Source organism: Salmo salar, chromosome ssa01 (genome assembly GCF_905237065.1).
Source record: "Salmo salar chromosome ssa01, Ssal_v3.1, whole genome shotgun sequence".
Taxonomy (NCBI): Eukaryota; Metazoa; Chordata; class Actinopteri; order Salmoniformes; family Salmonidae; genus Salmo; species Salmo salar.
In genome coordinates, this window is record NC_059442.1 from 20,539,446 (window position 1) to 20,555,174 (window position 15,729).

Here is a 15,729-nt window from a genome sequence, read left to right on the forward strand (position 1 = left end):
ACACTGACCGTACGTACAAACCCCAACCAGAAGCCATGGATTACAGGCTATATCCGCACTGAGCTAAAGGCTAGAGCTGCCGCTTGCAAGGAGCGGGACTCTAACCCGGAGCTTATAAGAAATCCCGCTATTCCCTCCGACGAACCATCAAACAGGCAAAGCATCAATACAGGACTAAGATCGAGTCATACTACACCGGCTCTGTTGCTCGTCGGATGTGGCAGGGTCTGCAAACCATTACAGACTACAAAGGGAAGCACAGCTGAGAGCTTCCCAGTGACACGAGCCTACCGGACGAGCTAAACTACTTCTATGCTCGCTTCGAGGCAAATAACACTGAAACATGCATGAGAGCACCAGCTGCATGAGAGCATCACGCTCTCCGCAGCCGATGTAAGACCTTTAAACAGGTCAACATTCACAAGGCCGCAGGGCCAGACGGATTACCAGGACGTGTACTTCGAGCATTCGCTGACCAACTAGCAAGTGTCTTCACTGACATTCTCAACCTCTCCCTGTCTGAGTCTGTAATACCAACATGTTTTAAACACACCACCATAGTGTCTGTGCCCAAGAACACTAAGGTAACCTACCTAAATGACTACCGACCCGTAGCACTCACGTCTGTAGCCATGAAGTGCTTTGAAAGGCTGGTCATGGCTCACATCAACACCATCATCCCAGAAACCCTAGATCCACTCCAATTTGAATACCGCCCCAACAGATCCACAGATGATGCAGTCTATTGCACTCCACACTGCCCTTTCCCACCTGGACAAAAGGAACACCTATGTGAGAATGCTATTTATTGACTACAGCTCAGCGTTCAACAGCATAGTGCCCTCAAAGCTCATCAATAAGCTAAGGACCCTGGGACTAAATACCTCCCTCTGCAACTAGATCCTGGATTTCCTGACGGGCCGCCCCCAGGTGGTAATGGTAGGTAACAACACATCCGCCACGCTGATCCTCAACACAGGGGCCCCTCAGGGGTGCGTGCTCAGTCCCCCCCCCAGACAAAGGAGATGATTGTGGACTACAGGAAAAAGAGGACCGAGCATGCCCGCATTCTCATCGACGGGGCTGCAGTGGAGCAGGTTGAGAGCTTCAAGTTCCTTGGTGTCCACATCACCAACAAACTAACATGGTTGAAGCACACCAAGACAGTCGTGAAGAGGGCACGACAAAACCTATTCCCCCTCAGGAGGCTGAAAAGATTAGGCATTGGTCCTCAGATCCTCAAAAGGTTTTACAGCTGCACCATAGAGATCATCCTGACTGGTTGCATCACTGCCTGGTATGGCAACTGCTCGGCCTCCGACCGCAAGGCTCTGCAGAGGGTAGTGCGAACAGCCCAGTACATTACCGGGGCCAAGCTTCAAGCCATCCAGGATCTCTATACCAGTTAGTGTCAGAGAAAGGCCCTAAAAATGATCAAAGAATCCAGACACCCTAGTTATAGACTGTTCTCTCTGCTACCACATGGCAAGCGGTACCGGAGCGTCAAGTCTATGTCCAAGAGTCTTCTAAACAGCTAGTCAAACATCTAGTCTATTCGCATTGCCCCCCCTCCCCTCTCCACACCACTGCCACTCTGTTGTCATCTATGCGTAGTCACTTTAATTAACTGTACCTACATGTACAGACTACCTCAACTAACCGGTGCCCCCGCACATTGACTCTGTACCGGCACCCCCCTGTATATATTGTTATTTTTTACTTCTGCTCTTTAATTACTTGTTACTTTTATCTCTTATTCTTATTCGTCTTTTTTGAAACTGCACTGTCGGTTAGGGATGCATAAGTAGGTATTTCACTGTAAGGTCTACACCTGTTGTATTCGGCGCATGTGACTAATAACATTTGATTTGATGTCTGGGATTGTGGACTCGTAAACAATGTCTAAATCCCTCAATCTCAGATCTGGACCTCGAAGCCAGTTCCATTGCGTTTTTGTTCATTGTTCCCTTCTAATAAGGTACTGATTTAGACCTGGGACACCAGGTGGGTGCAATTCATTATCAGGTAGAACAGAAAACCAGCAGGCTACTGACCTTGTATAGTAAAATTTGAATACCCCTGGTGTAAATGATAAAGAGATAATAACATGTCAGAGCCTGTGGATATGAAGGCTGTCTCTAACGAGAGGGAACGAGAGGGAAATGATGGAAAGGCAGAGGATGCCTCTTCACAGAAATTACCATAGAATTCTGTCCTGAAAATCCTTCTTCTCAGCTTTAACAAAGCAATGAAATATAAAGAAAATACACATTCCATTTCAAATCATCACATCTCCTCCGGAAATGTCAGTTGGGTCTGAGTGAAGCTTACCGTATTTGCACTGGCAGCATTCTGGGACAAAGGGAGAACATTTCAGTTGGTTATTTCAAGCTGGGCTTATTCAGATGTAGCTGAGCTGAGTGTGGGTGTTGGTGAGGGGGCCTGAAAGTTTTCTGCCTGGCCAAATGATCTCCAATGCTTCTCCCTAGAGGGCAATGAGGGGAAACACTCACTTCAAAATATGATTGTGTTGTGTCATTTTTTCCTGGCAGCTTTTCCTTGGAAAAAAACATCTCTCAGCTCTACAATGATAGGCTTCTAGTTCTGAACAGTTCTGAGCAGCTGGTAGACTGATGGTCATCATGACTTGGGGCCTGGGGGATGTGTTAAGCAGGGGAGAACCCCCAACAGAGGAAGAGAAGCAGGATGACGAAGCTCCCCTGAGTTTTCTTCTGGGTGGGGGGGGAGGCGGTGTAAGGCTACCGGAGCGGCTGATGAGAAACGCCTGCTGTTGTTCAACGGGAAGGGAAGACTGGTCATGATGAAGAATGTTTTGTGGTGTTTTCATCCATTTGCTGTATAAGAAAGTGTCGTTTTTCAGTTTTAGGATGCAATAAACATTCTCATATGGAGTGAATGAGAGAAATGGAGTTGTGCTTGTTTTGGTATGAAATTCTATTTATTTGGAACACATTTTGCATCTCCACATGAATGTGGTTCTGGTAGAATGTGATATACATACATTTTAGAGTAAGCAAACATTGAGTTAATTAGATAGACATGATTGGCAAACGAGGCTTAAATTGTTTTTAAGACTAAGAAAACACTTTAAATGTTGTCCATGATCATAAACCTAACCAACTGCGAATGAAATATGAACATGTGTAGAAAACAGTTCCATGTGTCCCTTGCTTGTTGTTCTAGAACCTTTTCACACCTAGTTTCTTCTTGTCCCCGAAGTAATGCGAGACAGTTTCTATTTTATGGTGAGAGCATGGCTTGAGGACACGAACACCCTCGTCAACCCTTAAAGCTTTTACGCTGACATCGTCACCAAACGTACCAGTGGAATATAGGGTTTAGGTTACGGAACATACTGTACATCAAGGTTAAGTTCCACCATTTGGTCTTTCACGTACTGTCAGAAAGTAGTCAGTTACTGTATGTGGAATTTGGCACAGACAATTAATGGGCACAGACAACAGCACAAAGGGCAAGAAGGTAGAGACAACAATACATCACACAATGCAGCCACAACTGTCAGTAAGAGTGTCCATGGTTGAGTCTTTGAATGAAGAGATTCAGATAAAACTGTCCAGTTTGAGTGTTTGTTGCAGCACGTTCCAGACGAGAAAAAGACGAGAGACCCAGAGATGTGTGTGCTTTCGGGACCTTTAACAGAATGTGACTGGCAGAACAGGTGTTGTATGTGGAGGATGAGTGCTCCAGTAGATATCTCAGATAGGGGGAGTGAGGCCTAAGAGGGTTTACAGAGGAGTATAGAGTGCAGTGATGTGTCCAATAAGGAGCATTAGTGGCAAATCTGATGGCCAAATGGAAAATAATGGACTTAATGATCCCTGTTTTTATCACTGATTGTCTTCACTGATGTTTGTTCTGGTATGTTCTGCAGCTCCCTTGCTACAGCCTAACGTGATAACGCCTTGAGGGAAACATTTCTCAAAGAGCTGGTCTTCCTCTCTCCCCTCACTCAGAAACCTTACATCCTTGCCTCCTAGTAATGTGTATGGGCAACATATGAAGCACCACAGAAGTGATGGTCCTGTTTTGCATTTGAGGGTTATTCAGAACATTTCAGCACATTTGCTTTGATGTAAATCAGAGAACAGAGAACACGTGAGACACCGTATGCTGTGCAGACTCTGAATACAGCGCCAGTTATCACGCTGAGATCAAAGAGAACCAAACATAAACTAGTCATGCTATTTATTGCACAGAAACAATATCTTCATGACATCTAAAGTGGTCCATTGTTTTGTTTACAGAAAATGAACATTACAGTTTGATTGAAGGATTGCTGTCGGTGAACAAATTGTTAAGATATTAATTGAACTAACCAATCATAGTAACAGTATACTATATATGGTGCAGTATATCCTGTAGTGTTTTATTTGTCTCTGCTACGTGTGAGTGTGTCATGTGTTGTAATGCATTTTCTCCTGAGATGAATGTTGATACATTGGATTCAGGCCTTAACCCTGTTACTTACTGTAACTTAAGAAGGCCAGGCCACATTTCAGCTGTAGGGTATTTAAACACAGGGGTCCAATTAAATCCATCCTGGTGACCAGGTTTCCGAAATAAATTACAAAGAGTTGCGTTTATCTGCATGTTTGTTTGAACTCTGCAAAATCATGTTAATTACACAAAAAAAAAACGGAATATCAATTCAAACTGACAAATCTGGCATTGAATGTCTACACTGTAAACCCGAACAGTATTATTCAATAATTGTAATGTTCTGTAAACATAAGAAATGTGAAAACATTGGAGTAACATAACTGTTTTAGGATTTAGGTTCCCATAACATGCACCTCACTTTTGATTTTCAGAGACTTTTGTATTTTTTTATTCAGATGAAATGTACTGGAGAGTTTAGGTAAACAGAACTTCTGATGATAGTTTGACAGGCACAAATATCTGTCAAGTTCGACCTTGATTAACTCTGAAGTCATATACAGTTGAAGTCGGAAGTGTACATACACCTTAGCCAAATACATTTAAACTCAGTTTTCGCAATTCCTGACATTTAATCCTAGTAAAAATGCCCTGTTTTAGGTGTTAGATCACCACTCTATTTTAAAATGTGAAATGTCAGAATAATAGTAGACAGAATGATTTATTTCAGCTTTTATTTCTTTCATCACATTCCCAGTGGGTCAGAAGTTTACATACACTCAATTAGTATTGGGTAGGATTGCCTTTAAATTGTTTAATTTGGGTCAAACCTTTTGGGTAGTCGTCCACAAGCTTCCCACAATAAGTTGGGTGAATTTTAGCCCATTCCTCCTGACAGAGCTGATATAACTGAGTCAGGTTTGTAGGCTTCCTTGCTCGCACACGCTTTTTCAGTTCTGCCCACAACTTTTTTATGGGATTGAGGTCAGGGCTTTGTGATGGCCACTCCAATATTTTGACTTTGTTGTCCTTAAGCCGTTTTGCCACAACTTTGGAAGTATGCTTGGGGTCATTGTCCACTTGGAAGACCCATTTGCGACCAAGCTTTAACTTCCTGACTGATGTCTTGAGATGTTGCTTCAATATATCCAAATAATTGTCCTTCCTCATGATGCCATCAATTTTGTGAAGTGCACCAGTCCCTCCTGCAGCAAAACACCCCCATAACATGATGCTGCCACCCCCGTGCTTCACTGTTGGGATGGTGTTCTTTGGTTTGCAAGCCTCCCCCTTTTTCCTCCAAACATAACGATGGTCATTATGGCCAAACATTTTTATTTTTGTTTCATCAGACCAGAGGACATTTCTCCAAAAACTACGATCTTTGTCGCCATGTGCAGTTGCAAACCGTAGTCTGGCTTTTTTATATGGCGGTTTTGGAGCAGTGGCTTCTTCCTTGCTGAGCGGCCTTTCAGGTTATGTCGATATAGGACTCGTTTTACTGTGGATATAGATACTTTTTACCTGTTTCATCCAGCATCGTCACAAGATTCTTTGCTGTTGCTCTGGGATTTATTTGCACTTTTCGCACCAAAGTACGTTCATCTCTAGGAGACAGAACACGTCTCCTTCCTGAGTGGTATGACAGCTCTGTGGTCCCATGGTGTTTATACTTGCGTACTATTGTTTGTACAGATGAACGTGGTACCTTCAGGAGTTTGGAAATTGCTCCCAAGGATGAACCAGATTGTGGAGGTCTACAATGTTTTTCCTGAGGTTTTGTCTGATTTCTTTTCATTTTCCCATGATGTCAAGCAATGAGGCACTGAGTTTGAAGGTAGGCCTTGAAATACATCCACAGGTACACCTCTAATTGACTCAAATGGTGTCAATTAGCCTATCAGAAGCTTCTAAAGCCATGACATCATTTTTGGGAATTTTCCAAGCTGTTTAAAGGCACAGTCAACTTAGTGTATGTAAACTTCTGACCCACTGGAATTGTGACACAGTGAATTATAAGTGAAATAATCTGTCTGTAAACAATTGTCATGACGTTGGCCTGTGGGTAAGGTTTATGACCCCCAATAAATACCTTTCTCCCTTCCCTCTCTCTCTGACTCTACTGAAGGACTCTTGAATAGCCTTTGTTAAACATAGAGAGTCTGGGAACATCAAACAAGTGGTGGGAAAGGAACCATATTTCGGTAATAGAACCAGTTGAAAATATGCGTTGGTACTTAATGAATATGATGTCAGTTTGGTTGTCATCTGAGACAATATGACTGATGACAGGATGACATAAACTGTATCTGGGAAAGTCTACACATTCTAGTTATCAGATTCACATGGAATTGTTGTGCAATTTAAATGCAATTTAAATGAAACTATTTGTGAAAAGATTAAATGTAATTTTAGCTTCCAAATGAGAGAATTGGGTTTTCATAAGGTTAGAGCCCTGCTCAATCAGTGGCCCGCCCCTGTGAAGAGACATGGGTTATAAACTATGAAACACACCCTTCTCTCCCTCCACTATATAAGCCCTTGACGAAAATGTAACCTCCTGTTCTGAGGACGATAGGACGACGGTCCATACGTTAAAAAGGACTAACATGCCAACAACAGAACTAAGCCAACCTCAGTGTGAGCTTTGGATGTGAATGGTATGAACTTTGAACTCTTATCCTCTTACAGCCCTTTAGGGATAGGGGGCAGTATTGACAATTTCGGAAAAAATATGTGCCCATATCAAACTGCCTCCTACTCAAACTCAGAAGCTAGGATATGCATATTATTAGTAGATTTGGATATAAAACACTCTGAAGTTTCTAAAACTGTTCGAATGATGTCTGTGAGTATAACAGAACTCATATGGCAAGCAAAAACCTGAGAGAAATCCTACCAGGAAGTGGAAATCTGGATGCATGGGCTCTCTTCAAGTCATTTCCTATTGAACACACAGTGACGTAGTAATAATTGTCCACTTCCTAAGGCTCCCACTAGATGTCAACAGTCTTTAGAAAGTTGTTTGAGGCGTCTACGATGAACAGAGACCGAATGAGAAGGCTGGGAAGTTGGTCACCCAGGGAATGACATCACTTCATTTGCGCGCATTCACGAGAGTGGTAGCTCTGTTCCAAAACGTTTTTCAAGACACAGGAACCGTCCGGTTGTAATATTACTGAATCTTTACGTTCTAAAGGCCCTAAAGATTGATGTTTTACAACGTTTGACATGTTTGAACGAACGTAAATACAACTTTTTTAAACTTTTCGTCGTGACATTGTCCGCGCGCTTCCTACATTTGGAGTAGCTGAACTGAACGCGCAAACAACAAGGAGTTATTTGGACATAAATTATGGAGTTTATCGAACAAAACAACATTTATTGTGGACCTGGGATTCCTGGAAGTGTCTTCTGATGAAGATCATCAAAGGTAAGGGAATATTTATAATGCAATTTATGATTTTAGATGACTCCAAAATGGCGGCTATCTGTATTGCCTAGTGTATTTTTCTGAGCTCAGTACTCAGATTATTGCATAGTGCTTTCCTCGTGAAGCTTTTTTGAAATCTTTCACAGCGTTAGCATAAAGGAGATATTAATCTATAATTCTTTGAATGACAGTTTAATATTTTATCAACGTTTATGACAAGTATTTTTGTAAATTGTGGTGCTGATTCACCGGCAGTATTTGAGGGAAAATATTTTCTGAACGTCACGCGCCAATGTAAAATGCTGTTTTTATATATAACTTTAACTTTCTCGAACAAAAGATGCATGTATTGTGTAACATGATGTCCTAGGAGTGTCATCTGATGAAGATTGTCAAAGGTTAGTGCTTCATTTAGCTGTGTTTTGGGTATTTGTGATGCATGTAGTTGCTTTGAAAATGGCTGTGTGGTTATTTGTGTCGATGTACTCTCCTAACATAATGTTTTGCTTTCGCTGTAAAGCCTTTTTGAAATCGGACAACGTGGTTCGATTCAGGAGAAGTGTATCTATAAAATGGCTTAAAATAGTCCTATGTTTGAGAAATAGAAATGATTAGATTTGTGGTTTTGAATATGGCGCTCTGATTTTTCACTGGCTATTGTCAAACTCAATCCCGCTAACGGGATTGGTGTCGTAACAGGATTTATTCACTAAAGAAGTGAGACATCTTAGCAGTTGAGTTACCAACAGCAGCTGTAAACGTGGGCTAGGAAAGGACGGACGACGTACCCAGTCTAACACACAACGAAGATACTACAACTGTAACGGTTGTCGTATGAAGTGGACCAAGGCGCAACGGGTTGAGTGCTCATTTTGCGAGGAGCTGGGATCGCTCGCACCGGACTGTGGGTGCGCATGGGCGAGATCGTGCGCACTTCCGCATACTCCGGCGCTCTCCACTCCATATGCTCCCCATAATAAGGACCGAGAGTTGGCTTAGGGCTCACCCTTGGCCCAGCCAAACTACCCGTGTGCCCCCCCAAAAAATTATTGGGGGTGCCTCTCGTCCTTCCTACGTTGGGCCCGCTCTTCGCTCCACTTTCGCCGTTCCTCCCTCGCTGTCTCCACCTGTTTCCATGGCAGGGTCTTGTCCCCTGCCATTACCTCCTCCCCTGTCCAAGATGTCCTCCACTCCCTTCTCTCCCTGGCCCGGGATCCTTGCTCCTCCTGGGCCCGCTGCTTGGTCCGTTGGTGGTGGGAAGTTCTGTAACGGTTGTCGTATGAAGTGGACCAAGGCACAGCGGATTGAGTGCTCATTTTAACATTTTATTTTAATAAACTTGAACACTTAACAAAAATAACAAAACGAACGACAGCTAAACACTTTTGCAGGCAAACCCTAGAAGTGCAAAAACAACTTCCCACAAAACCCATTACAAAAAACACCCCTCTATATTGGACCTTCAATCAGAGGCAACGAAGAACAGCTGCCTCCAATTGAATGTCAAACCAATAACCCTAAACATAGAACTAGAAAGACTAGACCAGAACATAGAAATATACTAACATAGAACATAACCAAAAACCCCAGAACACTATAAACAAACACCCCACTACATAAACACATAGCCCAACAAACCCCGAAACACTCTAAACAAATACCCCCTGCCACGTCCTGACCAAGCTATAATAACAAATAACCCCTTTACTGGTCAGGACGTGACAACAACGTACCCAATTTACCACCAGAGACATTCTTCCGAGGACAGGAAGATCTCTGTTGGCCAACATGGCCAGCATCTACGACCAACCTACCGAAGCGCAGCTCTGAGTAAATATTTACTACATTTTCCTTTTCCAAATGGGCGGTAATTTAGAATGCATAAGATACTGTATTTACGATAGCACAGCTTCTCCCTTTGTTCCTCAGTCTTCCCACTCTTTCAATCAAGCCCAACCCCCTCTCTTTGTGTAACAAGCCATCATACAGGTTCCGTCCACCAGGGACATTTTCTGTATGACATAATTTGCATTCTGTGTATATTTAATTCTGTGTGATTAGTTAGGTATTTAGTAAATAAATAATTAACCCCAATTTTGTATTGCTGATTCAACTTGTTAGCCAGAGTTCGTGAAGATAACCAAGAATTTCCAACTTTCAGATGAGACTGAAGAAGGTGATGATTAATATTGACTGCTATTGATGTAAAATATTACTAGGTCTTTAAGAGTTTATTCGGAAGATAACAGCTCTATAAACACTCTTTCGTGGTGCCCCGACTTTCTAGTTAATTACATTTACATGATTAGCTTAATCAGGTAATATTAATTACAGAGAAAGGATTTTATAGAATAGCATGTCATATCACTTAATCCGGCATAGCCAAAGACACAACATAATTGTTGGAAAAATGACTTGTGTTATGCACAACGTAGATGTCCTAACCAACTTGACAAAACTATAGTTTGTTATTAACAAGAAATTTGTGGAGTGGTTGAAAAACGAGTTTTAATGACTCCAACCTAAGTGTATGTAAACTTCCGACTTCAACTGTAGGTAGTGAAGAGTGGGGTAAATTTAGATTTTTTTTTACATTCAGCATCACTTGGTCAAGGGAAACATGCTACAGTATTCTTTATAACAAATATATCTATGTATATTTCAGGATGTTGTGTGTCATAGGAACAAGTCAGAATTCAAATTCAAGAAATTTGTGTAGTGGTTGAAAAATGAGTTTTAATGACTCCAACCTATGTGTATGTAAACTTCCGACTTCAACTGTATTTCGATGTTCAAAGGCACGCATGTGGCATTTCAAAATCTTTCCAACATGGCAGACAGTCCCCGTGACAGTGGATACTTTCTTAATGGTAAAAATGTATTCATGATTATTAACTGTATCGTGCGTGTATGATTGACAAACTAGTAATCTGGTTAGAAACTAGTAATCTGGTTACCAAGCCAAGCTCTCCGAGCACACGTGACATATGAAGGTGACAGGAGTCAGATTTGTCTCTGCTGGAGTTGACTTCACCAGCTACAAATGAATACACCAGCTGCAAACATATACAAGTTCGCACTGTCGCCTGACTCCGTACCCAAACCGGTCACGCACAAATTGATTTTGTTCCCCCACACCACAATCAGGACATGCAAGTTGAAATATCAAAACAAACTCTGAACCAATTATATTAATTTGGGGACAGGTCGAAAAAGCATTAAACATTTATGGCAATTTAGCTAGCTAGCTTGCATTTGCTAGCTAATTTGTCCTATTTAGCTAGCTTGCTGTTGCTAGCTAATTTGTCCTAAGATATAAACATTGAGCTGTTATTTTACCTGAAATGCACAAGGTCCTCTACTCCGACAATTATTCCACACATAAAACGGTCAACCGAATCATTTCAAGTCATCTCTCCTCCTTCTAGGCTTTTTCTTCTTTGGGCTTTATATGGCAATTGGCATCTAATAGTTTGACCATGACGACGACCGACCTCAGTTTGTCTTTCATACCCACGTGGGTATAACCAATGAGGAGATGGCACATGGGTATCTGTTTCTATAAACCAATGAGGAGATGGGAGAGGAAGGACTTGCAACGCGATCAGCATCACAAATAGAACTGACTTCTATTTTAGCCCTTGACAACGCAGACGCTCGTTGGTGCTTGCGAGCAGTGTGGGTGAAATAATTAAATAGCATGTATGTTTAAATGTATTTTGCAACGTGAGCGGTGTGGTCAACATGTTAGTGTTCACTAGGTAAGTTAATTACTTTTCTTCGATAGATCAAATCAAATTGTATTTGTCACATGCGCCAAATACAACAGTTGTAGACCTTCCAGTGAAATGCTAACTTACAAGCCCTTAACCAACAATGCAGTTTTGAGAAAATACCCCCCCCCCCCCCTCCCAAAAAAGAGATAAGAATAACTAATAATTAAAGAGCAGCAGTAAATAACAATAGCGGGGCTATATACAGGGGGTGTACCGGTACAGAGTCAATGTGCGGGGGCACCGGTGTCGAGGTAATTGAGGTAATATGTACATGTAGGTAGAGTTATTAAAGTGACTATTCATAGATAATAACAGAAAGTAGCAGCAGTGTGGAAGACCGGGCAATGCAAATAGTTTGGGTGACCATTTGATTAGATGTTCAGGAGTCTTATGGCTTGGGGGTAGAAGCTGTTTAGAAGCCTCTTGGACCTAGACTTGGCATTCCGGTACCGCTTGCCATGCGGTAGCAGAGAGAACAGTCTATGAATAGGGTGGCTGGAGTCTAGATGATTTTTAGGGACTTACTCTGACACCGCTGGGAATAGAGGTCCTGGATGGCAGGAAGCTGTACTGGGCCGTACGCGCTACCCTCTGTAGTGCCTTGCGGTCGGAGGCCAAGCAGTTGCTATATCAGGCAGTGATGCAACCAGTCAGGATGCTCTCGATGGTGCAGCTGTAGAACTTTTTGAGGATCTAAGGAGCCATGCCAAATCTTTTCAGTCTCCTGAGGGGGAATAGGCTTTGTCGTGCCCTCTTCATGACTGTCTTGGTGTGGAACTTGAAGCTCTCAACCTGCTCCACTACAGCCCGTCAATGAGAATGGGGTTGTGCTCAGTCCTCCTTTCCTGTAGTCCACAATCATCTCCTTTGTCTTGATCACATTCAGGGAAAGGTTGTTGTCCTTGCACCACACGGTCAGGTCTCTGACCTCCTCCCTATAGGCTGTCTCGTTGTTGTCGGTGATCAGGCCTACCACTGTTGTGTCATCAGCAAACTTAATGATGGTGTTGTAGTCGTGCCTGGCAGTGCAGTCATGAGTGACCAGGGAGTACAGGAGGGGACTGAGCACGCACCCCTGAGGGGCGCCCTTATTAAGGTTCAGCATAGCGGATGTGTTGTTACCTACCCTTATCCCCTGGGTGCGGCCCGTTAGGAAGTCCAGGATCCAGTTGTAGAGGGAGGTGCTTAGTCCCAGGGTTCTTAGCTTAGTGATGAGCTTTGAGGGCACTATGGTGTTGAACGCTGAGCTGTAGTCAATGAACAGCATTCTCACATAGGTGTTCCTTTTGTCCAGGTTTGAAAGGACAGTGTGGAGTGCAATAGAGATTGCATCATCTGTGGATCTGTTGTTGCAGTATGCACATTGGAGTGGATCTAGAGTTGTTGGGCTAATGGTGTTAATGTGAGCTATGACCAGCCTTTCAAAGCATTTCATGGCTACAGACATGACTGCTACGGGTCGGTAGTCATTTAGGCAGGTTACCTTAGTGTTCTTGGTCACAGGGCCTATGGTGGTCTGCTTGAAACATGTTGGTATTATTGACTCAGACATGGAGAAGTTGAAAATGTCAGTGAAGACACTTGCCAGTTGGTCAGCAAATACTCGGAGTACACGTCCTGGTAATCCGTCTGAATGTTGACCTGTTTAAAGGTCTTACTCACATCGGCTGCGGAGAGCGTGATCGTACAGTCGTCCGGAACCGCTGATGCTCTCGTGCATGTTTCAGTGTTACTTGCCTCGAAGCGAGCATAGAAGTTATTTAGCTTGTCTGGTAGGCTCGTGTCACTGGGCAGCTCTCGGCTGTGCTTCCCTTTGTAGCCTGTAATAGTTTGCAAGCCCTGTACGATTCAATCTTAGTCCTGTATTGACGCTTTGGCTTTTTGATGGTTCGTCAAAGGATAGAGCGGGATTTCTTATTAAAAGCTCCTGGGTTAGAGCCCAGCTCCTTGAAAGCGGCAGCCCTACCTTTTAGCTCAGTGCGAATGTTGCCTGTAATCCATGGCTTCTGGTTGGGGTATGTATGTACAGTCACTGTGGGGACGACGTCCTCAATGCACTTATTGATGAAGCCAGTGACTGATGTAGCCAGTGACTGATGTGGTGTTCTCCTCAATGCCATCGGAAGAATCCTGGAACATATTCCAGTCTGTGCTAGCAAAACAGTCCTGAAGTTTAGCATCTGGTTCATCTGAACACTTTTTTATAGACCGAGTCACTGTTGCTTCCTGCTTTAATTTTTGCTTGAAAGCAAGAATCAGGTGGATAGAATTATGGTCAGATTTGCCAAATGGAGGGCAAGGGAGAGCTTTGTATGCGTCTCTGTGTGTGGAGTAAAGGTGGTCTAGAATTTTTTTCCCTCTGGTTGCACTTTTAGCATGCTGATAGAAATTAGGTAAAACTGATGTAGGTTTCCCTGCATTAAAGTCCCCGGCCACTAGGAGTGCCGCCTCTGGGTGAGCGTTTTCCTGTTTGCTTTTGGCGGTATACAGCTCATTGAGTCCGGTTTTAGTGCCAGCATCGGTCTGTGGTGGTATGTAGATAGCTACGAAAAATACAGATGAAAACTCTCTAGGTAGATAGTGTGGTCTACAGCTTATCATGAGATACTCATCCTCAGACTTACTTAGATACAGTGCACCAGTTGTCGTTTACAAATATGCATAGGTCCCCGCCCCATGTCTTACCAGAGGCAGCTGTTCTATCCTGCCGGTAGAGTGTATAACCCGCCAGCTGTATGTTCTTAATGTCGTCGTTCAGCCACAACTCGGTGAAACATAAGATATTCAAGTTTTTGATGTCCCGTTGGTAGGATATACGTGCTTTCAGTTCGTCCCATTTATTTTCCAGTGATTGAACGTTAGCTAGTAGGATGGAAGGCAATGGCAGATTGGCCACTCGTCGCCTGATCCTCACAAGGCACCCTGATCTTTTGCCGCAAAATCTTTGTTTTCTTCTCCAGCCAATGACGGGGATCTGGGCCTGGCAGGTGTCTGTATTATATCCCTCCCGTCCGACTCATTGAAGAAAAACTCTTCAGATAATCTGAAGTGAGTAATCTCAGTTCTGATGTCCAGAAGCTCTTTTCGGTCATAAGAGATGTTAGTAGCAACATTATGCACAAAACAAGTTACGTGCAATGCAAAAAAAATATTTAAAAATAGCGTTGTTGGTTAAGAGCCGATAAGACGGCAGCCATCCCCTCCGGCGCCATCAGTAATAACGATAGCTATACATTTTAATGTTTGAACATTATTTGTGTGGTAGCGTTTCTTTGGAGAATATATCCATTGTCAAGATCTCTATCCCTTTCCAAATTGTACAACGGGCCAAACACGTTAGCTAGATAGCTAACTCACCCACGCACTGTACAAAAGCATTGATGGATAATGTTAACTAGCTAGTTGCTTAGACATAAGGATTTTGGTGTCATATGTGATTATGTAAACTGTGTCTTATTAGCTATGCCATGTTTCCTGGTTATGTGCAACTATGTTGGCTTGCTAGCTACGCTACTTGTCCAGCTTGCTAGCTGAGGTAGCTAGCTAGCTGCCTCATTTGGCGCATGTCTGCAATTGTTGAGTGCAACTTGACAGGTGCACAAAATGGTGCAGCCTAAGTTTGATTTAATGGTATGCTGCCTAATTCCAATGCAGTACTTAGATTTTTGAAAGTTAATAGGAATTCTGAATTAGTTATGTACTATTCAAATAACATATGCTGATTTTATGACGTTGATATTTGACTTGGGTGTGAAACAAATCTAAAGTTAGGAATGTTCTGTAATTCTTGAATGATAAGTAGCAGGCCTAGATACTTTGATGTAAAGACTAGTTTCCAACCTTAAGAATGTTACCACTACAAATTGTAATACTAATTCTTTATTGATACCATTTTCTCTATGGGCCTGACAGAAGTTGGTGTTGGTGCTCTAGACAGAAGGCAAGTAGTTAAAAGGTAAGCTTAGGTTGAAATGACCTGAGATGGACAACATAACAGCATTTTGTGACTTCTTGAAATCGAAACATGATTAAATATTGTTAGTAGAACAGTATTTTTCTAATACAAACTTAAGAAATGTTCTTAGTTTTAAAAATGATAGG